Source organism: Alosa alosa, chromosome 6 (assembly GCF_017589495.1).
Source record: "Alosa alosa isolate M-15738 ecotype Scorff River chromosome 6, AALO_Geno_1.1, whole genome shotgun sequence".
NCBI classification, from domain to species: Eukaryota; Metazoa; Chordata; class Actinopteri; order Clupeiformes; family Clupeidae; genus Alosa; species Alosa alosa.
The window spans coordinates 6,707,686-6,726,426 of NC_063194.1; the positions used below are offsets into that span (position 1 = coordinate 6,707,686).

The window sequence follows — 18,741 nt, forward strand, 5'->3', positions numbered from 1 at the left end:
CGATCGTAAGAGGAATCGTAGAAAACCCTCGTAAGAGCGTGTCTCCGTCGTTATCGGGAAAGGGGGCCCTGAGGTCTCTCAATAGGCGTGTTCGACTTGAGGCAGATCTGTGCAGATCTGACTTGATGTGATGCATGCTGGGTTGAACACAATGCATACTGGGATGGACGCAATGCTTGCTGGTTAGAAATTCTGTCCGACTTCTGTCAGCCGGGGAGGGACCATAGACAGTAAAAGAAATGGACGAACAGACTCCGTCGTTTTCAATGGGAGGGCACTGAGTCAAATAGAACGATTTTTTAGTTGGTCCCCCCAGTACTGCGCAGACTCACACTTAACTTCGTGACGTTAGCCATCAAACTGAATCTTGTAACTCATATGATAGATACACAGAAATTCTTCTCACACTTCCTTTGCCTTCAAAGTCATCAAAGTTAAACATTTATTTATGTATTGTTATTAATATCATCCTCACCAAGTCGTGGTAATGTTGAAGCTACCATACATGATCATCTTCAAAAACAGTCATGCTAAAACAAAACAAAAAAAAAGTTATAGCCTTGAAGCTAATCTTCTTTCAACTTTTCCAACCTTTGGTCAATCCATCGAAAACCTCTGAAATGATTAGTGCCGTTTTTTTTTTAAATTAGGTTTACTTTTTTATTATTATTAGGTTGCCTATGTGTAATGCTTTACCTTAACATACGGTTAACATATGCTAGGTTTTGCTTATGAGTTACCGTCCATAGACAGTAAGGTGGACTGAGCTTTTATCCAAACAATACGGTTATCTCCCTACGGCGCAAAAGAGAGATTACGCCAAAGCTAGCTTCCCTCCAACCGAACAAGCTAACCATTCTTCTTCTATGGTAACCAACGCTACGGACGAGGTAGTGGAGTCTGTTTTGCCTTTGTAGTGTTTATGTGGATTACACAGAAGCTACAATATCGGCACAGGATATATGTTATATGAAGTTATGGTATTTCAAAAAAATCCTAGAATGAATGGGCTTCTATGGGAGTTAGCAGAGAGGTGGTCCCTCCAGCCTACGTCGATTCTTCTACTTCTGGGAATTCGCCTGCCCCCTTGGGAGGGACTTACCACCGTGACACCATGTCACATGACCTTAAAATATCGCGGGAGTCTTAGCCTGCAGTCAGATCTTGCAATTGCCTTCCACGAGCTGCACGAGCTAAAACACGCCCTCATGACGTCAGTTCAAAGACGTGATAGGGCCATTTGGGAGGAATGTCCTCATGACGATTATGACGGAGTCTCATGCTGCTTCCTTATGTTGGAATATCTAAAAATAAACAGAAATCGAAGGGATACCTTCTTATCGTTGGATTTATGCAACAATGGTAGGCTAGCCTACTGAAAACGTTTGGATATTCTGTTATTTTCTGCTGTTGGCTAAATAGATAGACACACATATAGGGGAAACACTTGATATTGAATTTATGTGCTACAATGCAGGCCTGTTAACTGTATGACAACAGTGGTTTATTTAAACTACATCATAAGAATTTATTTCGTCAGTCATCATGCTCATTTTAATGAGTAAGAATGAAAGTTCTGCTGTGTTTATTGCAAACAACATTCCGCGATATCTCCCGCGAGTCACGTCAGGCAGACTGTAGCCTGTCTGTCCGGGATAAGCTGCCCTCTGTTGTAGCTCCTCCCGGCTAGCCTCTGAAGATCACGTTTACGTAGAAAGCCAGACCAATTCAGACTCAGTCCAAGTCGAACACGCCTAATGACTTAACCCCTTGTCACTCCCCGATGTGAGTCGCTACCGGATGTGAGTCACGCATGCGTCACTTTGCTACTTTGCGACTACCGCTGTTAGCCACAGAATGACATTAGCCTACACAGCAGTAATGTATTATTTAGCGTAAGGCATCACATTTTCACGGCACAATCTCTAATGTCAGTTCTAGATTAGAGGCTGAAGTAGCCTGCTAGCGAGAGACTTCTGTAAAATTGACCTATAACGAAGTTTGTTCACTGCTGGTAAGTAAGTAAGCAATCAAGCACAACAAAGGCTGTCACTTGAATGGCGTTTGCTAACGTTAGCAATCAAACAATCTTAGATAGCTAAAACGTTTTTGAAACAGAAAAGTGAATTATTTTATGGATTTCAGTTGGATCCCTTGGCGTTATGCCGTAAAACCTATCAATCTGAGCATGCGTGACTCACATCGGGGAGTGACACCCCTACTGTTTTTTTCGGTAGGCTAGATGGGATACAGCTAAGAACGGAAGTTACGTAACAGACAGTGAAATATCGCAAAATCTCGACGATACCAGAGCCAGTTTACGGACGATATTGTTACTATAACGATGGCAGCTTTCTTCTCATCGTACAGGAGTTTTGAGAAGTACCTCAGTGATTACGAGGAAGAAACCATGACTAAGTTTACAGTCTTAGCTAAAGACCGCAGTTTTGGTCAGGACGGTGAGTTCAGCTAAAAAAAATGTCCATTTTTAAATCGATAGTCTAGCTGTTAGCTTAGCATTGTATGCGCGAGTTTGTGTGTGTGTGTGTGCGCGCGTCTCCCTCTCCCTCCTGTGTCATATAGAGGGAGAGCAGATAGCTAACAAACGTTCAGAAAAAGTCCTGTTGGCAAATTTGAGGAAAAGTCGGTAAAGGGGCTATTTTACTCAATTTGAGGGGGCTGAATTCAAATATTTTGTTTACCAAGCTCAATTTTGAGTTTTAAGCTTGCTAATTAGCATAATTCACATACTTTTTGGTTTTGCCATCAGATATCATATGAATTGCAAAAAATAAGGCATTAATATACTCTTTATGTATCAGATATGTTGTGCGTTCATGCACGTAACTTTTGACCTGTTGGTCCGATTTTCAAAAGTCAGGTAATCCTTGGACCAAGCCGAGTTCAACGCACCCTATGACGTCATTTTCCGCCATGATGGATTTTCCGCCATTTTGGATTTCATCAAAAACACTTAAAATGTATCAGGGGTCACATACTTTCTCTGATTCCCACCAAATTTGACACAGATCATCTTCAGACCAAGCCTCACAAAAGTTATCACTTTTTGTCTTCGGAAGTATTACCGTTCGCCCGTAAAAGCCAAACAAAATTTGCGGCAAAGCCGCCAAACAGGAAGTGAGCTCATATTTCAGCAACCCTTGCATGTATCAAAACCAAACCTGGTACATTGACTCATGACCCAATCAGGAGGACCGTCAAGAAATTTGGTGACCTTTGACCTCTAGGGGGCGCTGTAATTCACAAACATGCCTTTTGGCCTGTAGCTGCTGTGCTTAGAATTAAATTGTACTAGTGGTGTCTGGTAATACTGTGAAAGGTCCTTAGGTCGAAGTCAAAGTCAAAGTCTGCTTTATTGTCAATTTCTTCACATGTCAAGACATACAAAGAGATCGAAATTATGTTTCCCACTATCCCACGGTGGAGAGAAAACATTTTACCAATTAGGTCCACAGACAAAACATAACATTCAATTAAACAATATAAAAAGTAAATAAGAAGGCACATACAGTGAAGAAATAAGAGCAGCAAAAAAATGGGTTGAAATTGTGCAATTGTGCATTGAGGGCAACTTGTCACATCAATATAATTTATTCGGCCGCCATATTTGATTTGATCAAAAACACCAACAATTTCGCACAGGTCACAAATTTCATCTGATCTTCACCAAAATTGGCACAGACCATCTTCAGACCATGCCTTGTCACTTCATTTATTTCTGTAACAATTGATAGAAGCGTTCACCCGTCACATCCAATTGAAATTTGTGGCGAAGCCGCCAAACAGGAAGTGAGCTCATATCTCAGCAATCGTTGCATGTATCAAAACCAAACTTGGTACATGGACTCATGACCCCATCAGGTGAATGCCGAAGAAATTTTGTGACCTTTGACCTCTAGGGTCACTGCAATTAGCAAAAAATGCATTTTGCCTTGTAACTTTTGACGTGCTAGGCGTGAAACTTGCTTTGACAGCTTATGGCCATACGTCTGATTGCAGCATTGAGCTAACAGCATTTCGTTGCCATGGTTACTCCGGCCTATCTGCTTGGCCCCCTCATTGCTGCTTGCAGCTATATTATTATATTTATATTTTATTGTATTTCTCTAAATGCATACTTGACTGTAGATAGATTTATGAGTAAAGTTACCAACACAGGAAATGTTCTATTTTGTCTTTATTATTTTGTCAGAATGCACCAGAACGCTTTATTTGTATGTGAAAATCACAAACCCCACCCCCCTAAAATTAAATGAAATCATATTGGACATATTGTGACTCTCTAACTCTTATCTTATGTAGCTGTAGAAGAAAGTCTCTCTGATGTTTATGTTTCTGTTCCTGCACTACAATGGTACTGTTACCACACTGCACATAACTGTACTGTACATATCTGTCCATATGGTTCATACCATATTTATTCAGTTTTTATTATAATATATTCTGTTCACTGCATATATCTATATGATTCATAATGGTACTGCCAATACATTGCACATAAATGTAAGCCTACATGTTGTGTTCTCTACAGATGGAGTCGAGTCTCCGTGCAGAGGTAGATATTGCATGCCAGGTTTCAAAAGTTACGATCTCAGTCCAATCGTTAGCAGCTCCATCACAGCAAGTTATGGTCCATCCACAAAGGGAAATGACAGTGTTCGTTGTGCAATTGAAGCAACTCTTTCACAACGATCCATAAAATAGTTTTAAAAATAGTTTTCATTTATGACACGGATATCCATGGCTGAGACGTCTTTAAATCGTCTTTAATTACGTTTTCGTAACGCGGGGTAAAGTTAAACCGTGTCCATATATATTATACTTCTTTGGGACACCCGTGATCATAACTAAACTATTTATTTTGTAATAGTATTTCTAACATGAATTTATAACATAAAAGTGATGTTAATGTTAAAAAATAGCTATTTTTCTTGTTTCCTTTGGAATATCCACGATCGCTTCCTACTTCCTGTCCTGAGCGGCGAGATTTCACTATCTGTTACGTAACTTCCGTTCTTAGCTGTATCCCATCTAGCCACAACCGTAAACTACAATCCTTGTAGGAACCGTCCATTGTTTATCCAACCCACTTTAGATTAACTTCCAACAAAATTACGTCTCACTGCAACGATGTGCCATCTGGTGGACAAACTACTACGTATCGCCAATACTGGAAATGCAGCCATGATGATGATGATGATGATGAATATTTGGTTTTCCTTTAATCCAACTGAATTTGTAATTATGTATCGGCCATTCTAAATGCCGAGACCGATAGTATGTGCGTGCCTGTGTGCGTGTGTATATGTGTGCACCGCCATCTACAGGCCAATGAGTGTACAGTCACTAAATGTCAGTCCCTCCAGGATTTCGCGAGGATCTAAAATGCCTGATTTCGCGACAACTTTTCTAAAAAAATTGCGATGGAAGTTGCGGTGTTTTCAGCTGTTTGTTGCGAAGAAATTGCAAGAGGAAGTGAAAATTGCAAAAATAGTTGCGATTTTTTTATTTATTATTTTTTAATTGAGGGTAGTAAGACCAAAATTACACTGATCATCTTAATGCTTATTAAAAAGTATAAGTAAAGGTAAATAGTAAGGGTTACAGAAAATCCCTTCGTAGAACTGTCCAAAAAAGACAGCCCCCTAAAGAGATGGCATCATGTCATATGTTTCAATACATTCATATGTGTTGTAATTCATATTAAGTTCATATCTTTTTAATAATTCATATTCTGTGACTTGCATAATTACTAATAGCCAACTAAGTATCTAGTAATTTCATATTGATTTTAAACTATTAGACTACACTTTTCTTTAATGTTATTACATTGGTGGTGTGTAAGTCTAATTGACTGCCTGCCACTTTAAGGATGTGAGACTAGCATAATAACATTTCTAAGTGGATTGGAACTCTTGCATCTCACTGTGTTCGGCTACGACTGGAAATAACTTTTTGCATAGTGCATTACGATGTGGATGGAATTCGGGGTGTTTTCTATGTCATTAGTTAAAATAAATGTTAAAAAATAACTCGTATAAAATCATTCTTGGATCATAGAAGAGGTAAATGTCTTACAATGTTATTAATTTCTATGATTTTGGTAGCACTACACAAACTGAGCCCACAAGCAAACATGACACGAGCTAAAAAGACATCTCCAGGTGTAAACGTTTGCCAATGGGTTGCATATTGTAGCCTACTCAAATGTCAGTAAACCGAGTAGGCCTTAATTAACTTACTTTCATAGCCTAGGCAGGTTAGCAAGGTTAGGTTGAGATGACAGATGCAAGTAAAGCAGATCATTAACGTTAGCCTTCTATTTATTGTCATCAAAACTGCAGAGGAGTGAAGTTATAGTGCAGTCTCTGGTGTCTACAGAAGTGAGTGTGGCATCTGACTCAATATTCTGCGTGAGGGGCTGTTGTGGTAGGTGAAATTTCACGGGGAAACCATGATGATTGGTCAAATTTGCGAAAAAGTTGCAGTGTTTGGACAAAATTGCGAGGTCGCCCAGAATTCACGAGGATTTGCTGAATTTGCGTTAATTGTTGCGATCGCAACATCGATGTAGTCATTATTATGACCGCCGCTAGCAAAGCGGTCATATAGGGATTGTCAAAGTTTTTTTTTTTTTTTTTTTTCCCCGTCATCTACTTCCTGAATTTTTGGTCAACGATACCCAGGACACCGAACCACCGGGGCACATGAAATTTGGTGGGTATGTAGCCCCACTAGACTTTTACGGAAAAATTTCATTTCCCGTGCTGGGCCCCCCGAACCGCAAAAAAAGCAGTTTTTCCTAATTAACTACCTGAACCGTGGCACTGAGGATGAAGAATCTTTTATGGTATGTTGGTCTCAAGGGCCCACATCAACCTGGCCCATAATCACTCATTTGTGATTTGCACCCCCCCGGTAAAAAATGAAAATGCAATATTATTCTGCTTTAATCGCCCCTATCTTCAGTTAAGATGTTCAGAACTGCACCAAATTTTATGTGTATGATTGACCTGGCATTCTCTGGGGGTATGCCAAGTTTCAGCACTATTAAAGCGCATTCGAGATCCAAAATGTTAGTAGAGGCGGAGCTCCACCTGTAAGATATGACAGAATCCTACACGTGAGAACTTCGTTTTTAAGACAATTGATTGGTCAGTGTGCGGTAGATTACACGATTTGAGCTATAATTTAGCACATAACCTCCTCCCGACCAGGTTTGGTTGACAGCATAAGATACCATGGTGATATAGCGACACTAAAACAGACCCACTTTCGTGTCACAGCATAGCCTGTCTTTGAGCGCACATACCTCACTAATCGAGATTCGTAGTACACCCCACTGGCTAAGTTCCAGGATCTATTTAATCTCATCCCTTATCGCAGTCAGCAGTCACCACAAACGGAAACCAATAGTTATTCCACTGCCCACTACACATTGTTATCACATATACCTACACCCACTGTCATTATTTAAACGTTTGTGATCATTGTGAACTTACATACTCGCCATTCCCAACCTGTCATGCAACAATGTGACGACACGGGAGTGCCTAACCATTTTGCGCGTGGTGGTCGCAGCACTAGCTGCAATATTCTCCTAAACAGAGGTGTTGCTGTTTGTTGCTGTTGTGAAAAGGCTATCGCTACCTACTTCACACCGTAGAAGAACCAATGAAGCCGCTCTAGTTGCCATGGTGAATCAGTGAATCTGTGATCGGTGACGGGGTCTATTTGAGGGAGCCGTGAGCGCGCACTTATCCAGGATAGGTTTCACCTGGCTTGATGAATCTGTGTCTGCTCATCCTGGCTTGCTCGTTGTGCAACCAATTAAGCCTGTACGCTCTTGTTTTGGATTCATTGAGCGCAGCTCAGTAACTTATCTCGGATGCCTTAATTCTGCTTTTGTGCAATAGGCCCCAGACAAGAGCAAGATTCAAAACAAAGGGTAAGAACAAAAGCAGAGAGTTTGCAAAAGCCAAGAGTCCAAAAACAGGAGACTCTAAAATGCAGCTACTCAGTAGGCTACAAGATCCTAAAACAAACCAAGACATAACAAAGAATAGAGTGCACAAAGGGGTTTAAATACACATGGCAATTACACATAATGGCAAACAGGTGGAGGAGACGAGATCACATGGAATGACAGATGTCATAACAAAAGCACATGGGAAATGTAAACAATAACACATGTCAACACATGTTCAGAGGTTTTTTTTTATTTATTTATTTATTCATTCATTCATTCATTCATTCATTCATTCATTCATTCATTTGGCTGATGCTTATATCCAAAGTTCATTAGAATTCAGGAGACGGGGAATATGGAGTTGTGAAACAAGGATGAGAGTGCAGAAGTTATTAGTCAAAGTGCAGTTGATGGAGATAGAGACAGAAGCAGGAAAGAAAGGAAGTTCATGGTAAGTGCATGTTAGGTGTGTTGGGTTGTTAGATGTGTTAGACAATGAAGTGATCTCTGGAATTGAAATACATTCTTTAAGCTGCAATTGCGACCCTGGGTCGATCTGCTAATATCAGTCAGACAACATTACATTGAGGGAATTGCTTGTTTTTCCAAATTCTTGTTATTCTTGACCAACTCACACAATTCTTTAGTGCAAAACAAACATGATCTTCCCTTAGGCCGCACCATCAGTCACTGTTTTTTTTAGCAGTTTGTCCACACACCATGAGAGTGAATCGTGAACGATTTAATGAGGTGCCCTTGCATCTTGTCAGTGTTTGCAGAAGACGGCCTCAATGCTCTTTGTATTCATTCCCTTCTCTGTGTTCCACTGCAGGAGCTGTGGAGTATCACTGCAAACCAAAAATGAACTCTGTGACCTCACAGCATCCCTGTGTCTCCTGGTGTCTGATACAGATGTTGGTTTTGTACCGTACTGTGAGATTGTATGTAATGTTTTAACTCGGAAGAGAAAATAAAACACGCACATGTTCAGATTTGTTCGCCAGTGACAGATGTCCTATATCTGATCTAACCATTTTGGCCATGTTGAATTATTATGTCTATGTGTTCTGAAGGCAGATGCTTACACCTCATCATGATTGTCTGAATGCTCAATTGCAGTGTCATATTGTTAAGAGGGAATGGTTGTGTAGGCCACTAATTTATTATTCAGCAATGCAGGTTTACTTCAATTGATGACATATCTCCTATGCAGAAGTCCATTTGGCTGGTATTTTCTTCTCAAAGTTTGCAAGTGCATAGATTGTTTTTTCTGCCTTCAGTGTCAAGAAAGGTGATTTTAAATTAAATGTAGTACTGTTATTTTCCTCTAATTGTGTACAATAAAAACTAAAAGGTATGTCATGCTTGAAGAGTCATCATTTAAATGAATGATATGAAATAACCGATGGGCAGAAGCTAGATTATCTGGAGTTGGTGTTGGAGAGGAGGATGTTGTTCGAGTTACGTGGCATCTTGGCCAATGTTGCCCAGTCACTTCATCATGTGATGGACAAGTACAGGAGTACAGTGGAGGAAATAATGATTTGATCCCCCACTGATTTTGTAAGTCTATAATTTCAATGGTAGGTCTATTATTTTGCATTTCATTTGCCTTTGATGGAGAGGTTGGAGTAACAAGTTGAAACAGGTGTCTTTTATGCAAGTTGAGATCAGGAGTAGGCCTACTTTCTTAAAGCGAGAGGACTGATCTCTGAAAAATGCCCTAAGCTCCTCCAAAGACTGTGGAAGCTTATGCGGGTAATTTGGTCCAAGGGAACCATTCCAACAAGCTGGAGAAGGGCGGAAGGGTGTTTTGTGCCCAAAGAACAGGGATCCACACAGATCAGCCAGTTCCGAACGATCTCCTTACTTAGTGTGGAGAAAATATTTTCTTTGCTGTGCTTGTAAAGAGAATGAGCGCTTACATGACCCAGAATGGATATATTAACACCTCTATCCAGAAGGGTGGTGTTGAAGGGTTCTTTGGGTTTTTGGAGCATACAGGGGTCTTCAGCCAACTTATCCAAGAAGCAAAGGAGAAGAAAGGCAGCCTAGCAGTCGTCTGGCTTGACTTTGCAAATGCATATGGGTCTATTCCCCATAACTTGATCCAAATTGCTTTGAACTACTACCACATCCCACATAACATCCAGGGCATGATCAACAGTTACCTGAGAGACATCAAGCTACGATTCCAGTCCACCAAGTTTATAACAAAGTGGCAGCCAGTGGAGAAGGGGATAGTGACAGGATGCACAATCTCTTCCATCTTGTTCATCATGGGAATGAACCTGATAATCTCTGCAGCGAGTACAGTCAAGAAGGCCAAAGACCGCAGCAGGATGTCAACAGCCAACAATCAGGACATTCATGGATGACCTTACCGTGATAACAACAACTCACGTGCAGGCAAGATGGGTCCTGGCAGAACTGGATCGCATGGCCACTTGGGCAAAGATGATCTTCAAGCCCAAGAAATCAAGGAGCCTGGTAATCCAAAAGGGCAAAATAACTGAAAGGTTCAAACTACTTGTTCAAGGGGAAGTGATCCCGAACATCCAGGGGAACCCAATTAAATGCCTTGGAAAGTGGCATGATGATTCCCTGTCAGACAAGAAGAGCATCTCCAGCACTGGAAAACAAGTTGAAGAATGGCTGAAGAAGATTGATAAGTCTGGCCTGCCTGGGAAATACTGTACAAGTGCTGGATCTACCAACATGGCCTGCTCCCGAGACTCATGTAGCTTCTCATCGTATATGAGGTGCTCCTAGCAACTGAAGAAATGGAGAGGAAGTTCAACAAGCACCTTAGAAGATGGTTGGGAATACCCCCGAGCTTTACATCCTTGGGGCTCTACATAAGGTCAGGCCAGCTCCAGCTTCCCCTGTCATCAGTGGTGGAGGAGTTTAAAGTCGCCAAATGCAGACTGTCCTTGACATATAGGGACTCCCAGGGAAGCAGGAGTCAGAACGAGATCTGGCCGTAAGTGGGCCGCCAGCACGGCAATTAACCAGGCAGAAACTTCTCTCAAGACCAAAGACATCATTGGAAACCCTTGCATTGGAAGACAGGGTCTAGGAACAGCACATTTCCAGCAGTGGTCAAAGTCTATCCCTAGGGAGAAGAGAACCATGATCCAGGATGAAGTCCGAAACCTTGAGGAAGAAGGGAGGAGAGCAAAATCCATCGAGCTCGCAACTCAAGGTGCCTGGACGAGGTGGAACCTCCCCAAGAGGACAATCACATGGAGTGAACTGTGGCGGCTGGAGCCCTTCCGTATATCCTTTCTACTCCGAGCAGTGTATGACACCTTACCAACCCTAGTCAATTTGCATAGGTGGGGGATGAGGGAGGACCCACTGTGCAGGTTGTGTGGTGGGAAAGGAACAATGGCGCACATTCTGTCAGGGTGTAAGATCGCATAGAGGTCTGATCGCAGGGGAGGGGAAGGTGTTGGCAGTGCTTGCAGACATCCTGGAGCAAGAAATCATACTGTGGTCTCCAGAGGGAAAGAAAATCATCCTGGTGGAGTTGACGGTGCCATGGGAGGAGGGCTGTGAGGAAGCTGCAGAGAGGAAAAAAGCCAAATACCAGCAACTTGTCCAAGACTGTGGGGACAAGGGGTGGACAACATGGCTGATGATGGTGGAAGTTGGATGTCGAGGTTTCCCAGCTCAATCTGTGTGGGATCTATTGGCAAAGGTTGGACTGAGAGGCCACTTGAGGAAAGCAGCCGTACGTAGGCTGGGAGAAGCGTCAGAGAGAGCTCTGGCTTGGCTTAGTCGCTGCTGACCCGCCAACTGGAGGGTGTTGTGGTTAAGGGTTGAAACACCCAGAGAAGGTTGGGGACCACCTGACGACCTCTCTTTCAGGCCATTAGAAATGGTTGGTAGGGGATCAAATACTTTCACTCAGTGAAATGCCAATCTATTAAAATTAGACCTTTAATTTCTTTGTCAGTGGGTAAACTTACCAAATCAGTGGGGGATCAAATAATTATTTCCCCCACTGTACATTCAGTGCAAGTACCACAGTAAAATGAACGCACAATCTCTCTATATAAAAAAAAATCTTGCAATGACACTTCTTGGGCTCCGTATACACACAATATAATTATTCTTGCCTCACTAAATGTCGCAAAGTGTCCTCCTTTTTTGTGTTATGGAAATGGCCACCCTAGTCTCATGGCATACTTTTCTTTTTACTATACTTACTACTCATGTAGACCTACCACGCAAATAAACACACAATGCACAAACCGCTCTGCATTTCAGTGTACCGAGTGTTGGTTCATGGACACACTCAGGACCCCATGGTAAAGATGTACAAGAATTGACTCTAGGGGCACTTTAAAGGCAAACCCTGCTCTATAATTAAGTTAGAAATAAAAATATGACATTTGCAAGAATAGGCTATTCTGCTATGTTATGTAGAGAGAAAAAAAAAACACCATTTTCAAAATGAGTGGCCTTGAGTTTGTTACTGTGATAGGCCTAATATGTTTTTTAGTTAAGCCTATCTTTAACAAGTGTTCCATATCTACTCTGTATTGCTGTTTTATTGACCTTGGATGCAGTATCTGAGCCTGTTACCTTAATATAGGCCTAAAGGTGTTTTAAATTAAATGTTTTCTCCCAGTGCTTGTCATGAGAATCAATTTGACTGACAGCTGCTCGATAGACACCTGTAATGTTCTCATGGTCAAAAATAGCTGCAGTGAGTTCTGTGCACAACAGCACATGGAATAAAGCTAAAGCAAAATAGCATTTTTGTCTAAATTACCTTCTCTGTTTCAAGGTCACAGATGAAGATATTGGCAAACAATTCCACTGTGTTTGGCAGCATTGGTAACATTCCACTGCATTCAAGCCAGTTGTTATTATAGCTATAATACAACGACACTCAACCTATGAGGCCGTTGAGCTTCTGCATTCTCATTCCACCTGGCGGCATGACAGCAGGTATGTGCTGTAATATTACTGTTTTCATACACCATTTGTAAATGACCTCAGAAATGACCTCTGAGTACCTCAGTATATAAAGAGGTCTTACAGGCGGTGGGCAGTGACTACTCTGACAGCACTAAAAAGGACTTCACACAAAAAAGGTAACTTTATGATTGCAGCATTTTTATAGGAGTCAAACGTACATTTTTATCAAAGGGCAATTCCATGCAAAGGTCATTCTTACCATGGAAAAAAAAGTTGTGCATACGCAAATAGAACTGTTGTTAACATCTTCATTTAGGTCTATATTTTATTGTTTGTAACTGATCTGATTGAATTTGATGGAGAATGACACTCTTTTTACATCATAAATATGGTGTGCAACCATACAGAAACAACATTTTTCACATGGTAATATTATACATATTTAAAAAGTGGATAAATGGACCCAAGGTTCAAACAAATTGTGTCATTTGACAAATTCCAGATTGACAAGGGAATGGTAGAGCAATGACTATGCTCAGCTTGCCTTTAAGAGCACAACTCCTTACATTTGTAAGGGTTTTGTTTTTAAGTCAGCAAGTTCCATGGCCATGTCACATCCATAACGTTTTATAGGAAAAGTTTATGCTACACATACAGTGTTGATGCGACAATGTCCATAGTGTCTGTGCAAAGCTGATTTATATCAATGTAAAGTGTGATGACCAAATTGTGCCCCTTTCTTACTTTTAAAACCTTTAATGGTGCGTTATGGATGTGACATTATGGATGTTACATAATGTGAATTTACAAGACTGGGGACTTTATTATACCTCAAAGCCGATAAAACGTCTGTTCTGGTGGCATGTCAGTTTCAACGCATTTCAACTTACTGTAGTGTTTACAATTGACATTTCAAAGATTATTAGGATGATCAAAACCTCAGGGAGGCCTTGCCTAACCATTAGCAAAACAAACATAATATTAAAATACTTCCAGTGATTAGCCTAGCCATAGCTTATGTTCAAGTGGCCTAATAACGAAAATCTGAGCGATTATCTTCCTGTAACTGTCATACTGTTGTTGTACAGTAACTGGATTATCGTGTTAGCTGGTGAAGATGGCTGACTTTGCAGCTGGAGTTAACATAGCAGATCTGTTCAGCCTGCCGTTCACGTCTGCTTAACACAGTTTAATTTTAAATGTGACGCGATATGACAGCATTTGAAGTGTCAGGTCCTCTGTAGCTAATACCCACAGAGTAACATGAGTAAGGGCAGCAATACACTAGATGTACCGCATAGTGGTACAAAATATGACCGCCTCTCAGTCCTGCATATTCTCTTTGCAAAAATAAATCACGCTTGTCAATTTGTCTCCATCTCCTACTCCTGCAACTCATGTGCATGTAAATGAGTGTGTGCATATGTGAGTTTGCTTTTGTTTATAAGAGTGTGTGTGTGTGTGTGTGTCTGTGTGTGTGCATGTGTGTATGCGTGCCTGTGTGTGTGTGTTTATGTGTCTGCATTCATGTGGGTGGGTGTTTGTGCATGTGTGTGTGTGTGTGCTTGCCTGTCTGTATGTGTTTATGTGTGTGCTTGCCTGTCTGTATGTGTGCGAGTGAGTGTGTGTGCACATGTGCGTGTGTGTGCATGTGCGTGTGTGCACGTGTGCGTGCATGTACTTTATGTGTGCAAATCACAAATGAGTGGGTATGGGTTAGGTTGATGCGGGCTCTTAAGACTAACATACCATAAATATTTTGTTATCTTGGGTGCAACGGTTCAGGTAGGGCTAGTTATTTAGGGGAGTGGCCACCAAGTTTCATGTTCCCTGGTGTTTCAGTAACCTGGGAATCACTGACCAAAATTGATGACGGTAAAAGAAAAAAATTAATTTCTTTTTTATATTTTAAATGACTTGTCCTGATTCTTCCTGTGGATCTTAGTGGGCGCTGAGGAAGCAATAATTTCATCGCTAGTTTTTCATGATTACTATTTCAATTGTTTCATATCAAAATTCACTACTTAATTATGTGTTTTATGTAGTTTGTCGAGGACTGGTTCAGACACGTCACATCCATAACGCCAGTTTTTCCTACATAATGCATTACTAAAATGATGCATAGTTTCAAAACACACTTTTTGTGTTCATTCAAGTCTCCTTCATGCTACATATATCAGTTTCGGCAGTTTCCTTCAAAATTCACAGAGTTTGTAGAAAACCTGTAATCTCTCACAAAAGTGTGTCCATTTAATGTCACATCCATAACGCTGATAAAATGCCTTGTATTCTTAGGATGAAATTGATTATATGAAATTTGAGGATTTCTCAGTATTCAGAGGACAGAGGTTACATTAAAAGTTAGGCAAATTAATTCACTGATACTAATTTTGCCCCCACTCTAAGGCATTTTGTTTACCAATATGAGTCCAATTGACACTGGAACTGCCCTAAAACATAATTTAAAGAACATCTAGTAATGTTTTCTGTTCCTGCCTTTCTCTTTACATTTATGTATTTTTGATGAGTAATCAGTGTATTAGATCCAACTTCTTTTTTGTGTCATAATAGCTTTTTCATGATTAAATATACAACCCCAAAACAGAAAAAGTTGGGACGTTGTGTAAAATGCAAATAAAAACAGAACGTCATAATATACAAGTCTCATAAACCCATATTTAGCAGCATAAAGGACATAGACAACATATCAAATGTTGAAAATGAAAATTTGGACTATTTCTTGGAAAGTATATGTTCATTTTGAATTTGATGCCAGCAACATGTTTCCAAAAAAGTTGGGACGGGAGCATGTTTACCACTGTGCTTCTTCACCTCTTCATTTAACACAATTATGTAAATGTTTAAGAACTGAGGAGACCATTTGCTACAGTTTTGATAATGAAATGTTGTCCCATTACTCCACGATATAGGATTTCAGTTGCTCAACAGTATGGGGTATTCTTAGTCATGCTTTTCATTTCATCATGCACCTAATTTGACAAATCAGGACTGCAGACAGGCCATCTTAGCACCTGGACTCTTCCTCTATGGAGAAATAGTGTGACCAGGGCCCATAAGAGTCCAAAGTCACGCAAAGGAACCCGACTACGCCACCCAGAGGGAAACTGGGAAGTGTACCCTACTCAATTATAACACCTTAAAAAACACAAGTTCTCATATGGACAGAGAGAGCAGAGACCCAATTCTCAAGTTCATGCAAAGTTTTATTAATGTTTTTGGAAGCAAATCAACTGCTGGAAGGGAAATAGTTAGTAAAATATATATGTATTTTATTAGATGTCACTAAATTTAGTTCATTAAATAGGTAGTTTACAATCAAGCACAATCACAACAGTTTACAGTCCAATATAAATATGCATGTATCTTGTGTAAAAAAAGGGACAAGAAATACTGTACCAGCTGGGAAAGTATGTCAGGTGGGCCACTGGAGGGAGGGAAAGCACCCAGAAGAGACACCAATTTACCTGTGCAAAAATAGTCACACACACGCACACGCTGATAGCCACACTCACAGCAAAGGGTGGTGCAAACACGCAGTTAAGAGTGTACACAAACACGCTATAAGGAAACACACTAAGCATGCAGGTGACCAATAAGGAGGAGCAAAGAGTACCCAACCACCAGTGGGCCCGACCGATCCCCAGCTGTGGCGATATACAGCCACTAAGGGTGATGCTGATGCAGCTTAATTGTATCTACGAGACGAACACAGTTGGTCACAAACAAAACAAACAATAAAATGATCAGAGACGCAGACACAAACTTCCCCCTCTCAAAGCACACGGACATACAGGCGTAACAAGACAGATCACCCACAATCAGCCAGCCCAGACAGCCGCGTCTGTGTGCGGGATATAGTACACGTAAACAAAACAAATTGTAGAAATCATAAATAAAATACAAGGCAAAACAGCAATGGCAATAGGTAGCTCTTCCTGAAGGCAAACAGAGTAGCATTAGCATTACATTTGAACAGCAACAGATACGCAATGCAACCCATGACAGTACATGCTGGTATTACCTTGCATCCACGCTAAACTGAGTGCCAATTCGACCAGTCGTAGTGCAGAACCCACCTGTTAACCATTCCCAGGATATAATATTAAAACTAGCACACACACACTGAATCTAGTCAAAATTCAAAGAATTAAAACGCACCTTATCAGCAGACCGAGGGGCTTAGGACAAGGGAGGAATGTGGCCGAGTGTTCGCTGGGAGCTCACCGTCAAAAACTGCAATCTAACGAGTGAATGCATAAATGTGAATTAAGGGGGCATTAATACGAGCGTCTGCTGGACACCAAAATAAACCCTGGCTTACCTTCCTTGCAGCGACCGGGGGGGGATTATATTCCGAAAGAGCCGAGCAACACCGCACCATCCAAATGCTGCTACATATAGCGATTTAAGGCCTAGGCTAAATGAGGAAGTGATTTACGCCATGTGATGTAAATTATGGGGCCGGCCCATGTAATCAATTGGGGGCGTAGTCCCTGGCTACAATCGTATTTAAATATATGCAGAAATAATTTTGGCATTGTTTTCCAGAAATATTCAAGGTCGTCTCTGGAAAAGACATTGCCTGGATGGCAGTACATGTTGCTCAAAACCTGTATACATCATTCAGAATTGTTTGTGCTGTGCCAAATGTGCAAGATGCCCATGCTGTTGGCACTAATGCTCCTCCACACCGTCATAGATGTTGGGTTTTAAAGTGAACACTAAAACAAGTTGGATAGGTTGGATACTTGGATAGGCCCTCTCCTCTTTAGCCCAGATGAGTCCTTGATTTCCAAAAAGAATGGCAAACTTTGATTGGTCTAACCACAGGACCTTTTTCCACGTTACCTCTGTCCATTTTAAACAAGCTCAGGCCCAGATAAGAGGGTGGTATTTTCTGTATCATGTCTCAATACAATTTTAGCTGTTACAATGTTGGCTGCAGTTTTTGAATCGATATTAAACTGTGCACATAGACAAAGGTTATCAGAGAGTTTCCTGAGCCCATACAATGACAGGTCTGTTAACAGGTCTGGTATTGATGCAGTGCCATCTGAGGTCCAAAAGACCACGGCCATCCAATGTGTTTTTCAGCTCTTTCCCTTGTTTGCAAAGATTTCTCTGGATTCTCTGAATGTTTTAATAATATTATGTCCTGTAGATGATTAACTCCCCAAATACTTCACAATTTCATGTTAAGAAGCATTAAAATGGCCCCAGCTGTGGCGCGGCTGGCTGGGGCACCTGCACCGTGCGCCGGCGACCCGGGTTCGGTTCCCGCCCCGTGGTCCTTTCCGGATCCCACCCCGACTCTCTCTCCCATTCGCTTCCTGTCACTCTCCACTGTCCTATCATTAAAGGCATAAAAAAGCCCCCCCAAAAAAAGAAGCATTACAGTAAAATGACATTGTTTCATCATTTGTGCACGCAGGTTTACACATAGTGATGAATACCCCTACATCTTTACTTCTAAGAGTACCTGCCTCTCTGGGATGCTCTTTTTCATACCCAATTGTGTTGCCACTTACCCTAATTAGTTGTGAAACATTCTTCCTTTTGTTTTCTTTATCATTACACAACTTTTCCAGCATTTTATTACCCCGTCCCAGCTTTTTTTGAAACATGTTGCTGGTATCAAATTCAAAATTAGCATATATTTTCCACAAAATAGTCAAATTTGTCATTTTCAACATTTGATATGTTGTCTGTGTTCTTCTTGCAACTAAATATGAGTTTAAGAGATTTGCAGATTATTAGATTCTCTTTTTATTCATATTTTACACAACGTCCCAACTTTT

The 18,741-nt window shown here is 41.0% G+C and overlaps 1 long non-coding RNA gene and 1 pseudogene across 1 annotated transcript; one reads left to right on the forward strand and one right to left on the reverse strand.

The window, feature by feature from the left end:
• The first annotated feature begins 9,439 nt into the window (after positions 1-9,439).
• LOC125295582 lies at positions 9,440-11,416 on the forward strand (annotated as a pseudogene).
• Positions 11,417-16,793: 5,377 nt separating this feature from the next.
• LOC125296585 lies at positions 16,794-17,412 on the reverse strand. The gene is made up of 3 exons (XR_007193801.1): positions 17,265-17,412; positions 17,102-17,183; positions 16,794-17,019 (listed from the first exon to the last, which is right to left on the reverse strand). It is a non-coding gene; the product is annotated as an uncharacterized LOC125296585 (long non-coding RNA).
• Positions 17,413-18,741: the final 1,329 nt, after the last annotated feature.